At 37.6% G+C, this 19,566-nt stretch overlaps 1 pseudogene; it reads left to right on the top strand.

The window, feature by feature from the left end:
- The first annotated feature begins 6,395 nt into the window (after window positions 1-6,395).
- On the top strand, window positions 6,396-12,992 carry LOC113318344 (annotated as a pseudogene).
- Window positions 12,993-19,566: the final 6,574 nt, after the last annotated feature.

The raw sequence follows: 19,566 nt of genomic DNA, 5'->3' as shown, positions 1-19,566 counted from the left end.
GCAGTGTAACTGGCCTTGGGTTCTCCCATTGGTGTTGGCTCTTTTATCATCTTCGCAGGTCTATCTCCCTCCTCCGAAATTTCGCTGGGTATTCCTTTACCTTCTTTTGCTCTTATCATGTACACTCTAAATTCTTCTTCTTTCTTTGCCTCCTTTTCTATTTTTCTGCGAAATTGTCGTTTTTTTGCTCGTCCTTCATAATGCTTTACTTCAATTTGATAACATAATTTTGCATTGTCAATATCTCCTCTAATTTCACCTACTCCATTTGGCATGGGGAACCTGATGCATTGATGCAACGTTGATGCTACAGCTTTAATTGCATGTATCCATGGCCTCCCCAACAGCATGTTATATGGTGATTCCATATCCTCTACGCATAGTGTCACTTGTGTTTCTATCTCTCCTAGTGGAATTCACACCACTATTTCTCCTTTAGGTTTTGTTGTGGATTTTCCAAAGCCATGAACAAGATATGTTGTACAAGACATTTCTTCATCTTTGAATCCCATTCCTTTGAACGCATGATAGAATATTATATCCACTGAACTTCCTGTATCGACTAAAGTTCTGTTCAATATCCATTCTTCCATGGATTTTGTTGTTGTCCCCTTCTCGTTTCGTGTAATAGGTACTGTAATAACCAATGGAGATGTGTGGCTCAAATTTTCTTTTGGTATTTCTGCTGCCATGAATGTGATTTTTTGCTTTTCCCAATCTTTCAAGGGTGATGTCTTTTCTACCGCCATAACCTTCCTTCCTTCAAAATATCGTTTATGTATCCAGACCTTTGATGTTTTCATGGAATTCATTAACCATTGTTTTTGTTATTATATTACACTCCAATCTTTTGTCATCTTCATTGATTTGTTTTAACTTTCTTGATTTGAACAATCTCAACAACAATCTTCAACTTTCAACTTTCAGTCCCTGTTTCTAGCGCCATTGTGTAGTTGCAGGAAATCCTACACTACACCCCTCACAAGATTTCATTAACATTCAACTCATTTTTGGATTAACAATCTTAATTTTATTGATGAATCTTTGAACAATCTTACAAGAAAAGATAAAGGAATCAAGAATAACCACTACTCTAGATTTTCTCTCTCCTATTTTTGCTTCTCACTCAGAAAAGATCTCTCTCCATTTTCTTTACAACTGAATGACTATTTATAGGAAAATACATAGTGGATGACAACTAATCTGTCCTTTATTTTCGGATATGGTTTGCGACATTCTCGCAACCTTACAAATATTAATCTCGCACACTTCCTAATTTTCGCAAGTCCATCATATTTTTCTCATGATTTATCTGATGTCGTTTATTATGTCTTTTCTGAAATTGCTTTGCGACATTGTTGTGTTGTTAATAATTTCACTGAGGCATTATTTCTGCGAGATTCTGATCCTACACCCAGTCACCCCTTGTCTTGTTATGACTGGTAACTGAGTCGCCAGGTAACTGAGTCGTTGATCCCTGAGCGGATCGTTTGCTTCCACCACCTTGATGTCTGGGTTGAAGCATGTGATCGGGAATTAGAAATTGATATTATAACCGAGAGATTAATCCTCCCGCTGTGGTCGCCCATTGTTTGAGGGTGAAAACAGTTTCTGCTGGTTTCGGTAATTTCGTGTGTTGTGGGTGAGAAACGAGCTTAAACCCTAAACAATGTACTGTAAGGGAGTACTTTAGATTCGAGAGATCAATCTATACAAATCCGGCCTAAACCAAGAAATGGTCGTTCCAGACTTGCTTCGGTCATAAAGTGAAGAAGAAGAAGGGTTGGTTTTGGGGAGGGAAGAGAAGAGAATGTTGAGACCAGAATAGTTGATTCGGGAAGAGTAGTTGTTTGACTTGTATCAGAAAGTGAAAGCTAACAGATGGGAAATCTAACAAGTGATTTCTGAGTGTTGTATGCTCCTGACCAAAACTTGTTCTTTGGTGGAAATAGGTAAGACCTATTTATACAAGTCCAAGTGAAACGTACTCTGGTCTCGTAAGAAATAGAACCGGATGAGTAAATGGGAAGAGGTGGTGACCGGTAACGCCTGGAATTGATGTTCCATAATTAAGGAAAGCGTTTCACCATTACTCCCTGTATTTACTAACCGCCTCATTCTTATGACACTGTCTTGTAACGGGCGTAGTGTACGCCGCACGATGTAAACCTCCAAACCAATACCCCAATGAGCATCCCCCAGTTTGTGACATGTGTTGATGTCTCGAGTGTTTTCGTGGAAAACGTATAGCATGTTGCTGTTGTTTGGCAAGTTGATCTTGGGAGACTTGACGGCTCGGTGGTGACCCTCGACGGTCGAGATTTTGCATCTTGAGAGGAATGGTAGCCGTTGATTATTGCAACCTTTCGTTTGGTAGCCAGCGGCATGAAAGTATGGCCGGCGTGGCTTTGACATAGTTTAGGCGTGGCCAAGCTAGAATTTTGGCATAGTTTAGGCGCGGCCAAAAGTAGGGGTTGGCGTTGGGACGCGTTAGCTGGTGACCTTGGACGGCTAAGATCTGTATCTTAGATGGAATGATGGCCGTTGATTGTTGCAACCCTTCGTTTTGGCAGCCAGCGGCACGAAGGAAAGGCTGTCATGGTTTTGGCACAACGGTGCGGCTGGCATGGTTGGCATGCCTTGGCGTTGAAATGTCGCTGGCACGGCATGCCATTCGCACATGTGGCATGGTTGGAATACCTTGACGCGGAGATGTGGCTGGCACGGCATGCCATTGGCACATGCGTCATGGTTGGCATGCCTTGGGTGGCGAACTTGGACGGATGAGATCCGCATCTCAGATGGAAGGGTGGCCATTGATTGTTGCAACCCTCGTTTGGCAGCCGGCGGCATGGTTTAGAGCCGGCATGGCTTCAGCATAGTGTAGGCGCGGCCAAAATTAGGGTTTGGTGCAAACCGTGATGTTTGGCCTTGGTTCGTAAGTTGCCATGCGTTTGGACGGCTGAGATCTGCATATCAGATGAAAGGGTGGACGTTGATTGTTGCAACCCTTCCTTTGGCAGCTAGCGACATGGTTTAGGGCGGGCATGGCTTTGGCATAGTGGAGGCGTGGCCAAAATTAGGGTTTGGTGCAAACCGTGATGTTTGGCCTTGGGCCGCAAGTTGCCATGTGTTTGGTGGCGAACTTGGATGGTTGAGATCTGCATCTCAGATGAAAGGGTGGCCGTTGAATGTTGCAACCCTTCGTTTGGAAACCAGCGGCATGGTTTAAGGACGGCCTGGCTTTGGCATAGTGTAGGTGCGGCCAAAATTAGGGTACGGTGCAAACCGTGATGTTTGGCATTGGGCCGCAAGTTGCCATGCGTTTGGTGGCGAACTTGGACGACTGAGATCTGCATCTCAAAGAGAAGGGTAGCCGTTATTTATCGCAACCCTTCGTTTTGGCGTGGAGATGTGGCTGGCACGACATGCCATTGGCACATGTGGTGCGGCTAGCATGCCTTGGAGCGGGAGACGTGGCTGACATGGTTTGCCATTGGCACGGTGGTGGGGCTGGCATGGTTGGCATGCCTTGGCGCGGAGACGTGGCTGGCATGGTTTTCCATTGGCACAGTGGTGCGGCTGGCATGGTTGGCATGCCTTGGCGCGGAGACGTGGCTGGCATGGTTTGCCATTGGCACGGTGGTGCGGCTGGCATGATTGGCATCCTTGGCGCGGAGACGTGGCTGGCATGGTTGGCCATTGGCATGGTGGTGCGGCTGGCATGGTTGGCGTGCCTTGGCGCGGAGACGTGGCTGGCATGGTTTTCCATTGACACGGTGGTGCGGCTGGCATGGTTGGCATGCCTTGGCGCGGAGACGTGGCTGGCATGGTTTTCCATTGGCACGGTGGTGCGGCTGGCATGGTTGGAAGGTCTTGGCGCAGAGACATGGCTGGCATGGTTTGCCATTGGCACGGTGGTGCGGATGTCATGGTTGGCATGCCTTGGCGCGGAGACGTGGCTGGCATGGTTTGCCATTGGCACGGTGGTGCGGCTGGCATGGTTGGCATGCCTTGGCGCGGAGACGTGGCTGGCATAGTTTGCCATTGGCACGGTGGTGCGGCTGGCATGGTTTTCCATTGGCACGGTGGTGCGGATGGCATGGTTGGCATGTGGTGCGGCTGGCATGGTTGGCACGCCTTGGCGCGGGGACGTGGCTGACATGGTTTGCCATTGGCACGGTGGTGCGGCTGGCATGGTTGGCATGCCTTGGCGCGGATACGTGGCTGGCATGGTTTTCCATTGGCACGCTTGTGCGACTGGCATGGTTGGCATGCCTTGGTGCGGAGACGTGGCTGCCATGGTTTTCCATTGGCACGGTGGTGCGGCTGGCATGCCTTGGCGCGGAGACGTGGCTGGCATGGTTTGCCATTGGCAAGGTGATGTCAGAATTAGGGCTTGGTATATGATGTCGGTCAATACTAAGGGTTCTGCCGTGGAACATGACACATGTATATATAAAAAAAAGGTATCCTGGTAATTACGTAGGCATGCTGATTGATTCAATAAATACGCTAGTGGTCATAGTGACGTCATGTCAGATTTATGGTTTTACGATTTTAACCTTAAGATAAAAACCACCATCAACAGCGACATGGAAACATCCCATGATAAGGAAGTCACAAGTAGTGGCAACGGTTGAGAGCGGTTAAAAGAAGTGGCTAAGTAATAGAATGATGGTTTATGGGTTTCTAGAAACTTCCCTAACATCATGGGCGTAACCATACCATTATCCCTCTATCTCCATCTCTCCACAACCTCCATTACTTACCAGGAAACAGTGAGTGTTCCAACTATAAATAAACTACCTTGTCTATTCAGAAGAAAGGGCAAGCTTATCATTCCCAAGCTCTTCTTCTTCCATAGTTCAGTAACCTCACACCCAATTCAATCATCACTGATTTCCTCAACTTTCTTTACTTTCCCTCCCCTAAGATCAACTCATTTTCTCTTTGTAACCGAAGCAAAACGTGAACGACCAACTTCTTGGTTTAGGCTTGTTTTGTACGATTTTGATTTTCGAACCTAAAGAAAGTACTTTGACAGTACATTGTTTTACCTAGGAGCGATTTTTGGGTATTAACAACCGTATTTTTCGTTAAGCAAAAGCAAGAACATGCAATTTAATAAGATTTTCTTAACATGAAAATGATTAAAAAACATAAATAAATATTACCTTACCCTTCGATATGACAAACTAAGATCCGAACCGATCAAGTTTTCATTTTAGGAATGATTATCTGAATAATTCTTCCCTCGGTTTCCACAACCACTCTCCCCACAAAGATATGACGTTTAAGCATCGGCTCAATATAGACCTCTCCTCCTGTGAGTTGTTATTCCCTGCGAGACAAAATAATAACAAACAAGATAACCTTTACCAGAGAAAAGTCGACAAAGTCTTAGCTTCTACATTGCCAAAGTAACAAGCTAAAATCGAAACTCGGATGTATACTATATACACAATTTATGAAACATAAATTGATAATAGTATACTCGTGACTTCACACATGAGTTTAATCATATCTACATATGATTATTTGATAAAACATCCCACAAGGTTAGATCTGTAACCTGTTTATATCAAATAGTCACAACATCATAAGAGATACATAATATGAGATCGGAAATATTAGGGTTTGTGAAAACTGAAACAATATCTCATAAACCGAAAGCAAAGCAAAAGAAATAATCATTCAGATCAAGCAACACAATCATAACTATTAAAAAAATGACACAAGGGATTTAAAATAAAAACTTAATCATTCATATTATTAATAGTTGAATAAACTTTACACAAACATTAAAATAAATCAACAATTGATTAGTTTATTCTACGAAAAACACAAAGTATTGCCTAAACAACTTTAGAGTTTTTCAATTGCATTTGGAGCCAGATCCGCAGAACCTAAAGGATTCCAATCTTCTTCGATGACTACCAATCTTTATTCAAGACTCATAAGATTGTCATTAACATCCTTTACTTCCCTTCTCAAATCCTTTTCCATGTTCCTAACCTCACATAGAATTAAATATAACTTTAGTGAGAGGTTCTTGAGATGATTGTTGTTAAGAGATGACAAATATCCACCAGGAACATCATTACTTAGATCTGAAGCAGGATTTGACTCACCATCAAATGATTCTAAATGAAGTTTCTTATTAGGAAACAATATAGAAATTTTCAACTTTGTGAGAATTACAACTAGAGGTAAACATTTTGTCAACACTTTGTGAAATGAAAGGTTACTTTCACCCACCTATTAAACTAATAGAGTTGTCTCAAATCTTTAGGAAGAGAATATATTCTTATTAATGCAAGAAAATTATACTAACCGAAAATAATTAGTAAACAATATTCTCAAGAGAAATTTCGAAAAATCTTTGCATATTTACACAAACATCCTTATCACTTACCGAAAATAAATGATAAGGCAATTATATCAACACAATAACTAGGTTAATTTATTATGAGATTATGATTTTCGATTGTTGAATATCTTCTCTTTAGCAATATTAGCTTTCTCACAATTTCCTCAATTCGGGAATCCTTTATCCCTGAACTTTTGAGTTCTTTTCTTAGATTCGAGACAAGATCTTGATATACTGAAATCAAGTTATCCATGTATCCCGTTCGATTCACTGTATCAAATTTTGATTGGGACATTGATGAAAACTTTGATCTTGTCTTTCTGAATGAGTGACGTAAGCCTTTTTGTGAATCGAGTCTACAATTCTGTGGCTTGTTGAGACACTTTTTCTTTTGATTCTCTGCTGCTCATAATGAAAGCAAGATGCCGCCATATTCTGATTATAACTCTTGGGTTTAACAACCTTTTCTTAGATTGCCTCTCTGATTTAGAGACAAATTGAGTTGATCTAAAGGCGTAGTCACAAGTATTCCTCAATTTAGAATTTTCTACTTTTGATTTCCTGATTTCATCATGACAACTATCAACATGATTGATAAGTTTAGATAGACGTTTGTTTTCAGAAGTGAGAGTTCAGATTTCATAAGCCTTTTATAGAGCTCTTCCTTGTCATTAAGATAGCCTAAGCTTATTTTATCGACCAAAGTCATTATTCTTTTGGTCTTAGATTGCAGGACTGAATCTTCTTATCTTGCCATTTGTGAAACACTCGGGGAGAAGAATTTTCATAGGTGATCTTTTTGACGACGGAAGCTTCATTACTAGTTACAAGATACTTAAATCACTTTTATTTTGGGAGCACACCTTTCTAAAGAAAAAAAACAAACAAAATAGTTGGAATTTAATTCCGAGAAAAACCATTCTTCATCCAATTTAATCGGATCTAACTTATACTTGTATTTATCTTACTCTAGTAGTCCTTCTCTTTCTCTTATGTGATTTCTCGGTATTTAAACTTTTGAGGTATGTTCTTGTTACTTTGTATTCTCTTATTTTCAATCTTAAACTCATCCTAACCTTAATTTCTACAGTTGAAAAAGTTCCTTGTTCTTGAAAAATAAAGAGAAAAAAACAAAAAGTCACTGACAACAGTCATAGGCGTGTCATCATCTTATCAGCCTCTGTTGTTTGTATCCTACTTGGAATATGATTAAGTAAGTGGAGCAGAATAAGATATTAATACTAAAAGTATGATATCATCAAGTCCTAATTATTGGCGCTTTTCAGTGTACACTCATTCATCAAATATCCTGCATTACTTAAAAGAGGTTACTTAAAACACATTATCAAACTCCAAAAAAGACACACAGAAGAGAATCAAGATGGGTTTCAGATTCTCTCATGTTCTTCAACTTTTTCTCATACTTTCTTTCTCCTTTTCAATCTTAGCTCATAATGAACAGACCCAACAACAAAAATCATGGAAGATTTTTCAGGATACCCAATTCATGAACCCCGGTTTAGTACTTCAACTTCCTTCTCAGTTGATACTGAAAACTTACAGCGTCGGGTAAAAAAAGATATCTTACTTTTGATATTGGGTGTTTTTGATTTATATTGTATTGTATTATTTATGGTCATTTAGAGACTTGGGTTTGGGTTTAATAGAGTGGGGAAAAGTGATTTTTGTTTTCTTTTCAATTTAGTAGATTTTGGCTGTTAATTTGATGTTTAAAGGATGTAATTTTTTGGGGTTCTAATTTTTCAAAAGATTGCGAATTTCAGTCTGGTTGGTGTGGTTTGAGTTTAAATATTAAAATTGTATGTTGTAAAAGCTCATATTAGTAGTGTCGATGAAGAAAATCTGCTGTCTTAGGCACTGACTGAAATAATTGATTCATATGGTTTCTGTCCCGAGTAGATTGATGAGTTGTCGAGATACTCAGATACGCCTGCTCCATCAGTTACTAGAATTCTATACAGCCAGAAAGATGTATTAGCTCGGAGGTACGTCTTTGACTCAATCAGTACACTGACATGTTTAATAGAAAAAGTTTCCATTGGTATATACTGATATAACATTTAAGTTTTGAGACTAAAAACTGTAGGTATATGAGATATCTGTGGTGCATTGTCTTTTATTTGACTATCTACTAGGACTTACCATATTTGTATATGCACAATCATCATACCACAGATCTCTGGTCAATGTGTATGTTTTTAATGTCTATAAGATTTTCGTAGGCAGGTTTATAAAGAGCATAATGGCATCATCTGGTCTCTCTGTTAGAGAAGACGCTGTTGGTAATATATTTGGGCGATGGTGAGTTTCAGTGGGTACTGTTTTCTTCCTAGTTTTACTTTTGCGCTAGCTATAGGCACCAACATCTTCTCTAAAAACAATAATTATGTCTATAGAAATAAATAGAACCTTGAGTTGATTGATGAAAATAGGATTTATGATAACACCGAGGTTAACACGTAGACTTTACGTTTCCTCTCTTTTTATATTTATACAAGAGAAACTCAGTTTTTTCTATCTCAAAGTAAGTCTTTTTGTAAAGCTTATAATCCAACATCTTTGCAGGGATGGCCATGAACCTGAGTTGACTGCTGTTGCAACAGGTTCTCACATTGATGCTATTCCATACTCTGGAAAGTATGATGGAGTTGTTGGGGTGTTGGGAGCAATAGAGGCAATTAATGTCTTGAGAAGGTACAGGACCTGGCTGGGTTAGTAAATTGTCTATAACACAGTAATGAGCTTCGCCTGTCTCATATTGTAAAGATTTCTTATTATGAAAATCCCAAAGAATCAAATATGTAAGAGCGACTTCTTATCCATAGTATTTTTCTCACGAATCCTTCACAGGTCTGACTTCAAGCCTAAAAGGTCTCTAGAAGTGATAATGTTCACATCAGAGGAGCCCACACGTTTTGGGATTAGCTGTCTGGGAAGGTTAGAACTAACATTTTTACGGGCTATAAAGTATATCAGCCCTAATCTTACATTTGGTTATTAAAATATAATCTTTTAGCTTTTGCATTACGGCATCTTTGCTGAGATTTATTTAGCTCATTTAAGACATCTGATACGTGGTAAAAAATGTGCAGCCGCTTATTGGCAGGGAATGATGCACTTGCTAATGCTCTTAAAGGGACCGTTGATGGTCAAAGCATATCATTTTTTGATGCTGCGAGATCTGCAGGCTATGCAACAGATCAAGATGACTTAAGCAGCGTGTTCCTGAAGAAAGGAAGCTATTCAGCTTTTATTGAGTTGCACATTGAGCAAGGCCCATTGCTAGAAGAAGAAGGTATAACTATTTTACTAATACTTGTACATATATATATATAAATATGTTTGTGTGTGTGTGTGTTTGTGCTAATAACCATTTTGATGGGTTCACCTACAACTCCAGGTACCAATAGGCGTTGTAACTGCTATTGCAGCGCCAGCAAGTATAAAAGTGGATTTTGAAGGAAATGGAGGTCATGCGGGAGCTGTTCTGATGCCTTACAGGTAATGATAACATCTATGTTAACGAGTCATCTTTTTTCTCTTTTTTTGCATAAGCTAAAAAGGACTTGCTGAAACATACTGAAAGGTTTGCTGAGAAAAATTAAGAGAAAACTAGCCAAAAACCAAGACAAGAATCTCAGTGGGGAACTAGTTGTTGGTTGATAAAGTATTCATTAGACTTCCACCTCTGGAGTAAACCTATTTCTGGGGTTTTACAGTTCCTAATTATATAAATGACATTATCATTCTTGCTGCATCATGATGGGCAGAAATGACGCAGGATTGGCAGCTGCGGAGTTGGCACTTACTGTTGAGAAACATGTATTAGAATCTGGATCCATTGATACTGTTGGTACTGTAGGTATATTTTGCCTTTTATGTGTCCTATCAAATATCAATTGAAGTTTCCATTTTTCATACTGTAGCTAGGCCTCCTGTTGATAGCCTTTAATCTCCTGCTTCAAATGCTTGAGAGAAGATCCCTGACTGCCCAAGAGCTTTCTTTTTTCTTTGAAAAACTAAATATTTCAGCATTTTGACATCTCTAATTAGTAACTTCTTGACAGCTTTTTAAGGATACCTAATTTTCATTTTGGTGCTTTTAACCTGATAAATTGTACCTTAATCTGCAAGGCATTTTGGAGCTGCATCCAGGGGCAATCAATAGCATCCCGAGCAAGTCTCACTTAGAAATTGGTATTCTTCTAACTCTGGTTGATAAGTACAATAATGAGTTTATTCTCTCCTTTATCCACGGCTTGGTTATTATTGTTAGCTAGACTAATGAAAAGGGACGAAAACAGACAGGGAACAAGGACAGTTTATGTGGTCAATTTTCAACTGACCCCCACTAACCCATAGATCGGAACTCCCCTATGCCTCAAAACAGCATTTAATAAGATGTTGTTTACTAGAGAGCTCTTTACTCATCCTGGCAGATACACGAGACATTGATGAAAAGCGGAGGAACAATGTAATCGAAAAAATTCATCAATCTGCTATTACGATAGCTAAGAACCGAAATGTCACACTATCAGAATTTAAAATTGTCAATCAGGATCCACCAGCATTATCAGATGCATCAATTGTTAAGGCCATGGAAGCCGCATCTAAAGAACTCAACCTCAACCACAAGTTGATGATTAGCCGAGCATACCATGATTCATTATCCATGGCCAGGTAAAAGAAATTTTGTTTTTAAATCTTCTCTGCTCTAGTAAATTATTGGACGTAGGTTATACTTCTACGCTCGATCGATTTTCATCAACGATTTTTAACACACTGTTAATCTTGTAATGGTGTATATTCACAGAGTATCTCCAATGGGCATGATCTTCATTCCATGTTATAAAGGTTTGTGTTTTATACCATTCTTCCAAAAACCTTAGAGCATCTCCAATGCTAGGGGTGGAGGTCTTAAAAAGACATGACACCTAAGATTTAACACCTTTCTTGCCAAGAATTTATCTCCAATGCCAAGGTCAAGGTAAAGGTAAATGCATGACATGGATGCCATCTCATAGGAAAGGGTAAAGGAGAAAGTCATATCTTTACCTTCTCCATGACCCAAGGTCTTTTGGCAAATCATCAATTCTTTATTAAAAAGTTAATTTTTCTCTAAGTTCTAGGGTAATAATACCTTAACATTGGAGATGGAATTATAGGTTGAAAATATAACTTTCATTTTTTTTTGTCACATAGTAATGACCCACAACAAAAAGGTATTAATAGGACCTCCACCTAGGATTACCTTCACCCCTAGCATTGGAGATGCTCTTAGAACCCATTGCAAAAGGAATTTACATGTTAATTATGTGCTTTTATAACGCGAAAGAAAAACTTCCTAGCTTTTTGGCTGCTCTAGAAAGGTAACATTTTCTCAGTCTTATCCTTTAAAGGATAAAAAATGTGAAGGTAACAAACCTAGCTATAGTCACTGCAATTGCAAATCCTAGTTGTAGTCTTAACTTGTATTTTTGTGAGCTTTGCAGGTTATAGTCACAAGCCTGAAGAATTTTCGACAACTGGCGATATTGCAAATGGCGTCAAAGTATTAGCATTAACTCTAGCCAAGTTGTCCCTAGCCTGATGTAATTACTCGGTAATTTCAACTCTATGACAGCTTCTTAAAGGTGGTTTCGTTCTTTTTGCTAAATATGTGAAAATGTTGGATGTATGAAATTGAAGGATACAATGAATAATATTTTGACCCCCAAGGATGTCCTACATTTCCGACAGATAGTAAAACTATCAAATAAAAATAGATGTATGGTGAACAAACATATATAGGAATAAAGGATTCGTCACATTTTCAGTTTACATTACTAGAGAGTTTCAGCATGAGACCAGCAACACAAAAGTCTCATAAACCAGACCTCCATAGGAAAATGAAAAGACACAAACCGAAATAAATAGAACTTATACTCGTATATTCTACATAAGTGATTCAACGACATCCAAGAAAGAAATGAGATGCAAATGTCTTCATAGAAGTTTTCTCCGCAGCTACCCCTTAACATCCAGGAGGACAAATGTCGTAGATATAGCATCGTTCGCCCTAATTAACTGCAACAACATGAAATTTGTTGTAGACAAATGTTATGCTTCTGCAGCTATTGCAAGGAACCACGATGGAATTTGTTGCGGGATGAGAACAAGATTGGGAGTCTCAGATACCCCCAGTAGTGGCAGAAGCTGATGGTTTCGCATTAGCGGTTGAAGTTGCTATCTGGCGCGGCTTTGATTCAGTAATCATCAAGGGAGATTGTCAAGTAGTGGTGAACATCCTCAATGGCACAGCTCGCTCTTCCCCCCGGAGAATTTGGAGATTCATTGACAGCATCAAGTCTCTAGCCAGATCTGTTAACAGAGTGCAGTTCAATTTCGTCCCCAAAAGTGCTAACAGTACGGCTCACACCCTTGCTGCACATGCTTCATCAAACAATGTCCAAGCTGAATGGACGCCAGATCAAATTCCTGGAGATCTCATCTCCAAGCTAGGAATTATGACCTCTTAATGGTCCTTTTGTTTCTCCATGTTGTTTACCAAAAAAAATAATATATATAATAAAAAAATAATGCAACAACATAAAACATACGCTCCTTTGTTAAACTGCACTCACACGTCTCCACCAGCACTTATATAAGTAACCAGTACCTTCACCAATCACCACGAGTTCATCGTGCTCCCTATTTACATGACCAACTCACTCACGCAAGGGGGTACGTATATGACATCAGAATAGTATCTACTACCTATTCTCTAACGATTCTAACGTCAACTACCGGTAGGTATTAGGTACCGTGTATAATGTTTGTGTGATAAACCTTAACGAAAAGAATTATAAATAAAGATTAGGGAGGGTTTTAATTAATTAAATCTCTAATTAAATGGGTGTTAAGGCATTATCAAAAGAGTTAAAAAGAATTAATCAAGCTGGGCCTTGTTAATATTAATTACTCATCTGTAACGATATGGTGTTATGCCTTAATCAATCAACACTCTCAATCAGGATAAGATCATATCTTGTATAATTCTACAATTCCAATAATTCATTTATTTGAGCTGACAGATAGACTAAGCGTATCTGATCAACCTAATTTCTCCTAACCCAATCATAATTAGTACTACTTTCAATCCTAAATAAAGGCTAAAACTATCAATGTCGACAATATATCATACAAGTGCGACGTGGCTCAGTGAGCTTCTTCATTGAAACATTCGGGGAGTCGTATTACTTTATACTTTGTGTATCGGAAATGAGAAAAGCATGATCCAACGGACATATATTGGCAAGTAGAAGTTATCATCATTCACAACACTCACTCGAACCCTCTTAGATGAACTTCCTCATGCGGTTTGTATTTACCCATGCAGAACAGAACTGACAATAAAATTGCATATATACTAGCTATATGGAGAAAGAAGAAACTCTTCTGGTGAAAGCATTTCATGGCATGTGTGAGTCGTCTCACTTGTTTTAACCAAAACAAATAAAGACGGTTTTTGTGCAGCAAGTGAAGGATATTTGAGCGGAAAAACTTGTTTGAAAATTGACGACTAAAAGAAAAAAAAAAGGCGACTGACTAACATCATTTGAAAAATTGTCATTGTTTTTTCTAAAGTAACACCGCACGAATTGGATGTTAACGCCGTTTAGGTTTAAATCACGAGTTCATTGCCAGAAAATTTAAATCAAAATTTCTTATAGTTGTTATTATATGAATAGTGGATATGATCTTTATATCATTATAATGATTGAACATTATGTATATGGTATAAATTTAATATATTAGGTGGATGTGAGCATCTGATTAGCCCGCTTTTAGCCTTTTAGGGTTGTATCTAATTGACTTATTGTCTTCCATCTATCCATAATATATGTTATGTCAATTGGGATTTGAGGGTTTCTGCTTTCTATTCTTTTAAGTATATTTAGCTACTTAAATGAAGTCTAAGTTTGAATTTGAAACTTTATAAATATAATAAACAATAAAGACAATTCCGTCTCACGAATATAAAGTTGTGTGGGGAGTTTGTTTTTGTTTATTTTCGTATGGTAGTGCATGCATGTAGTATGTGGATCCACTGTTACTCACCTTTATCATTTTCAACCCTAATTCGTTCAAATCCCATGAAAGATCAACTAAACATAAGCTTCGGCAAAATACGATCAACAACAATGTTCTTTTCCTGCAAACTGCTTCTGTTTAGTGGGTTGATCGAATGATAACTAAACTATCATGGCAACTATATTCTAACCTGTATAATCTTGAGACCAACAAAATAATTTATTTAGCCGGATTATTTATTTATTTAAAGAGACCGAAGAATGTCTCGCTAGTCATGATGTTAATGTTAGGATAGGTAATTCTTTTTTTTTTAGAATAGGTGTAGCTATCTAAAAAGGTGATGGTGCCCAGCTTGTTGCTAGGTTTTCCACCAACCTCTTGTTTGAGTCTGTTGATGAACTGTGAGTAATACATGAATAATTTAAAAATAAATAAATAATATGTATCACTTTAAAGAGTTTTCTTCCGCATAAATATTTTAGTATTTATATGTTTATGTGCATAAATAGCTAAAACTTTTGAAAATGACACAGATCAAAAACTTAGATATTTTTTGGAGTTGAATTTTTACGAATGATTATAGCTCATAAATATACTTGACACTTTGATCACAATATGATGATTAAGTGTATTATACTAGAGTTTCATGAACTTCGCATGTTATGTTTTCAACCAGCAACGACATGAAAACTTACGATATATAAATGGAAACAAGTCAAGTCATATATTACTAACCTCAAGTGGAAGGATGATGTCATCGTTGATGTCTATACGTTTTCAGAATTTTTAGGTCTTCAGAGTAATACTTGTATGTATCAACATATCTAGACTTCATAGTCTAACCTAACGAAGTTGAATCTAGTAATCTAATCAAGTCATTTATGTGTTTTGACACTAAAATATTACAACCAACCTTGACATACCAACGGTTGGCGGATTCAACCGAGCAATGCTCTAACAATCTCCCCCTTTGTCAATCTTAATGACATAACTCTATTACATTTTATGGAGAATACACGAGTTAATAGATACAAATATTATATTACATAACATTCTCTTAACTTTTCATACGCTTGATTCCAAGTTTCAACAGCTCATAACCTGCACATATTCAAAAATAAATGCTAATGTTGACGCATTTGAATAACAAAAGCTTTACTCCCCCTAAAGGAAAGCTAGGTAGATATTCAATCCAAACCTATTTGTTATTCCTCTTTTGTAGTATAAATTACTACACAACAACATGATATGTTTCTCCTCTTAGTCCATGATTTACAGTTTCGTTAGATATATACTTTCAGCACATATAATATGTCATTTCTCAGTGATTGTAAATCACCTGTATACTCCATATATTTCTCTCCCTTTTTGTCACAAAAATGACAAATACATGAAAAAATATAAGAGCAAACCGAAAGGATCTTACGAGTTCATGAGAACTCATACAACCTATTAGAGTTAAGCACAAAGGTCTAACATACCATTTTAGATAAGTAATACTAAAACCGAAACTACCTAAGTAATTTGTTTTTGCACCTTTCAAGGAAATACTTGCTTGAAGTAATTTTTCATCTGATTTGATAAATCAGAAAAAGATATGAATTAACTTGACTGCTTATCATGATCCAATTATTCATAAATAATTATACTCATTTAGACAAGACAAAACTAGGTTAACTACTTTTCTTATCAAGGATCTGATTAGACCTGAATAATCGTACCTCGTTTTGATAAACCTAAACTAAGATCATAATTAAATTAGTTTTTCTTATCAGGAATCAATTGGACTAAAACAATTAAACCTCCTATTTTGTTAAGCAAAAACAAAAACCAAACTTGATTTAGTTTTTCTTAACCAAAACCAATTGAAACAAAACAATTAAACCGTACTTTTCCTTAAGCAACAACAAGAATAGGCAATTTAAATAAGCTTTTGTTAATAGGAAAACGATTAACAAACATAAATAAATTGTTACCTTACTCATCAATTTGGTAAACTAAGATCTGAACCGATCAAATTTCATATCAGGAAAGATTATCAAAATAATTCTTCCCTCGGTTTCCACAACCACTCTCCCCACAAAGATATGACGTTTAAACACCAGTTTAATTGGGCCGACCGATCAAGCGAAGCGAGGGAGGGAGGACCTTCTATATGGTCACTTTTTTGTAAACTGTAAGTGATCAATTGACACAAAAAGATTAGAAACGGTCCGGGCCAAAAAACCAAAAATGCCCCTCTGAATCAAAATTTTCTTTTTTCCCTTTAGACATTTTCGTAAATAAACCGAAGAGGAATGACAAATAGATTATTAATAAATAAACCGAAGAGGATGGGCAAATTGGTATTAGACATTTTCGTAAATAAACCAAAGAGGAAGGGTAAATAGGTATAAGAGTCAATTTGTATTGTAATTCCTTATGTATCATATTTTTTCAGGGGTATAATTGGAAAACAAACTAGAATATAACATATCTAAAAATCCGTGCCTTGGAATTTTACAAATTTTATCTCGTTGGAAAGATTTTAAAGAGATCTACACAATGAGTACAAACAACAATATCAAATTTAAAGTTTTTACGAAAAATTCGAAGGTGTTTATCATTTTAGGCACAATTTTCAAAAATTGATTTCAACAATGAAAACCAGATCTTCAATCCTCTTGATTTCCTTTCGACTACGAAACAAGTTCGTACGTCTACTTCCATAAACTCATGCAATTAAACATAGTTTTCTAGGTATGAAATCAAACCTATGTTCACTACACAATCTAGTTACGAGTTACAAAGATTATGTCGTTGTCGCAATTACGAAGTTCAAAACATAAACATTATATACTTCGTAATTCAATATACCAATATAAAGTAATTATCACTATTGTTATATTGTTCCTTGACACTTTGATCACAATATGATGATCAAGTCTATTATACCAGAGTTTTATGTATATAACTTTGCATGTTATGTTTTCAATTAGAAACGACTTGAAAGCTTGTGATATATAAATGGTAACAAGTCAAGTCATGTATTACTAACCTCAAGTAGAAAGATGATGTCATCGTTGATGTCGAAACGTCTTCGAAATATTCAGGTCTTCAGAGTAATACTTGTATGTCTCAATATTTCTAGACTTCCTAGTCTAACCTAACGAAGTTGACTCTAGTAATCTAATATAGCAACTTATGAGTTTTTATACAAAAATATGACAACCAACCTTGACATACCAACGCTTAGTGGGTTCAACCCAACAATGCTCTAACACTTTTAGTTATTTAAATGCACTTGAGTTTTCTAGAAGAACATAACTGCATAAACAATACATCAAAATTCAAAAGTCGAAATGAATTGTTGTGTATTTCTTTTGACCCGAGTTTAAACCATAATGTCAGATGTTTTTCATTTAATCATCTCAAATGTGCTCGATATTTTTTTTTTTTGATTGATATGTGCTCCATAAATTTATGGGAGATTGTAGATGGGGTAAAACGATTTGCTGGTTTTTACGGAATTAAGGAGACGATCGTACGGAGGAGACTCCTTGAACCGAGCGAAATGTTCAACCTCACACAGATGCACTTCAAGAAGGAAGTGCTTTGAATTCGAGAGATCAATCTGTAATACTCCGGCCTAAACCAAGACAATGGTCGTTCCAGAGTAAATTCGGTCACAAGAGAGGATGGGTTGATCTGTAGGAGGGAAGCTGAGAAATGTGTGGAATCAATGGTAATCAAAGATTGTAGGTGTGTTGTATATTCTGAATAAGATAAATTCTGAACGATTGAACCTCTGTTGAGAGTAATTACTCAGATGTTGAGTTGTTAATCTCGTGTTGTCTGTTTGATGTGAGTTTCTTGTTCTGTCTTCAATCATGATTCAGAGACTTATTTATATTGTTGGAATTGTAGACACCATGATCCCATGAAGTGTGACAGTTGATGGAATCAAAAAGTGGTGAAGTGGAAATCGTGTTTGAAACCAGTTGCTCATCGTGCAGAGACTTGGTCGATTTTCCATCCACTACTTTGTTAACTCCTTCAACTGATTGCACGACTTGATCACATTCCATCGTGTGTATGAACACACGTGCCATAGACCGCCAGACCAAAATCCTAGTTGATATCCCCCCAAGTGACACGATTGATGTCTCGTGAACCTGGAGTCTGCAGGGTAGACGTGTATTTAGTCAGTTGCTGACTTCATGGGACGATGAGTCCATGTATTTGCTGAGTTGAACATGATTCTGCAAAATGTTCTGAAACTCATGAATTGAATGTGTCCGTTGAGATAGAGGTTTAATTCTCACGTTGAGGTGAGCAAGTATTGCTCATTCGATGAATTGTTGAATATTGATAATTGAACCAATATTCCTTGGTTTGAGCAAATATTGCTCATCTGAGCAAGTGTTGCTCATCTGATGAATTATTGGCAGCGTGACCGAAATAAAACATTAACTATAATACTGGTAGTTGAACCGAGTATAATAAAATGGTGATCATGAGATCGTCGTAAAATTATTAGCGTTCGAATCTGTAATTATGATCCTTGGACTCAGAAACCCTAATTTGATCAATTGATGACCGAGTGATATTTTATTGAAAATTTAACCATGGAATGAAGGAGGACCGGATACATGAGACCATGGGTCGACCATGTAGCGTCCATATGCTCGCGTGAGCAAATACCAAGACCCCTTGAAGAGTTGGTGAAAAGATGATCAAATGCTGGTTCAATCATTTTTCATATAATGCTCGTCTGAGCCTTAGGTGATAAAACCTAATTAATTATGGAGAGGTGAGATACCGACCAAGGGGTCATGAAACCAACCCTGGATGGTCGTGGGACCGAATGACGATCACTTCATGAAATTCCAAAATTATTTGGAAGAGTTTTGGACCTAATACGTGCAATTGCGCAAATTAGGTCAAATCATGAAAATACGTGGGACCGGCTCATTGCGAGCCAAAGAGCCAACCCTGGTCGGTCAAGGTAACATGCTCACGTCTTCAACACGTCCGTGTCTCAGTCCTGAGAATCTGGATATTTTCTGGCGTGCGTTTGCGCAACCATTTGAGAAAATATGACAAAATTAGGGTTTTGC

The sequence above is a fragment of the Papaver somniferum genome, chromosome 10 (assembly GCF_003573695.1).
Source record: "Papaver somniferum cultivar HN1 chromosome 10, ASM357369v1, whole genome shotgun sequence".
NCBI lineage: Eukaryota > Viridiplantae > Streptophyta > Magnoliopsida > Ranunculales > Papaveraceae > Papaver > Papaver somniferum.
This window is presented reverse-complemented; position numbering and strand designations above follow the sequence as displayed.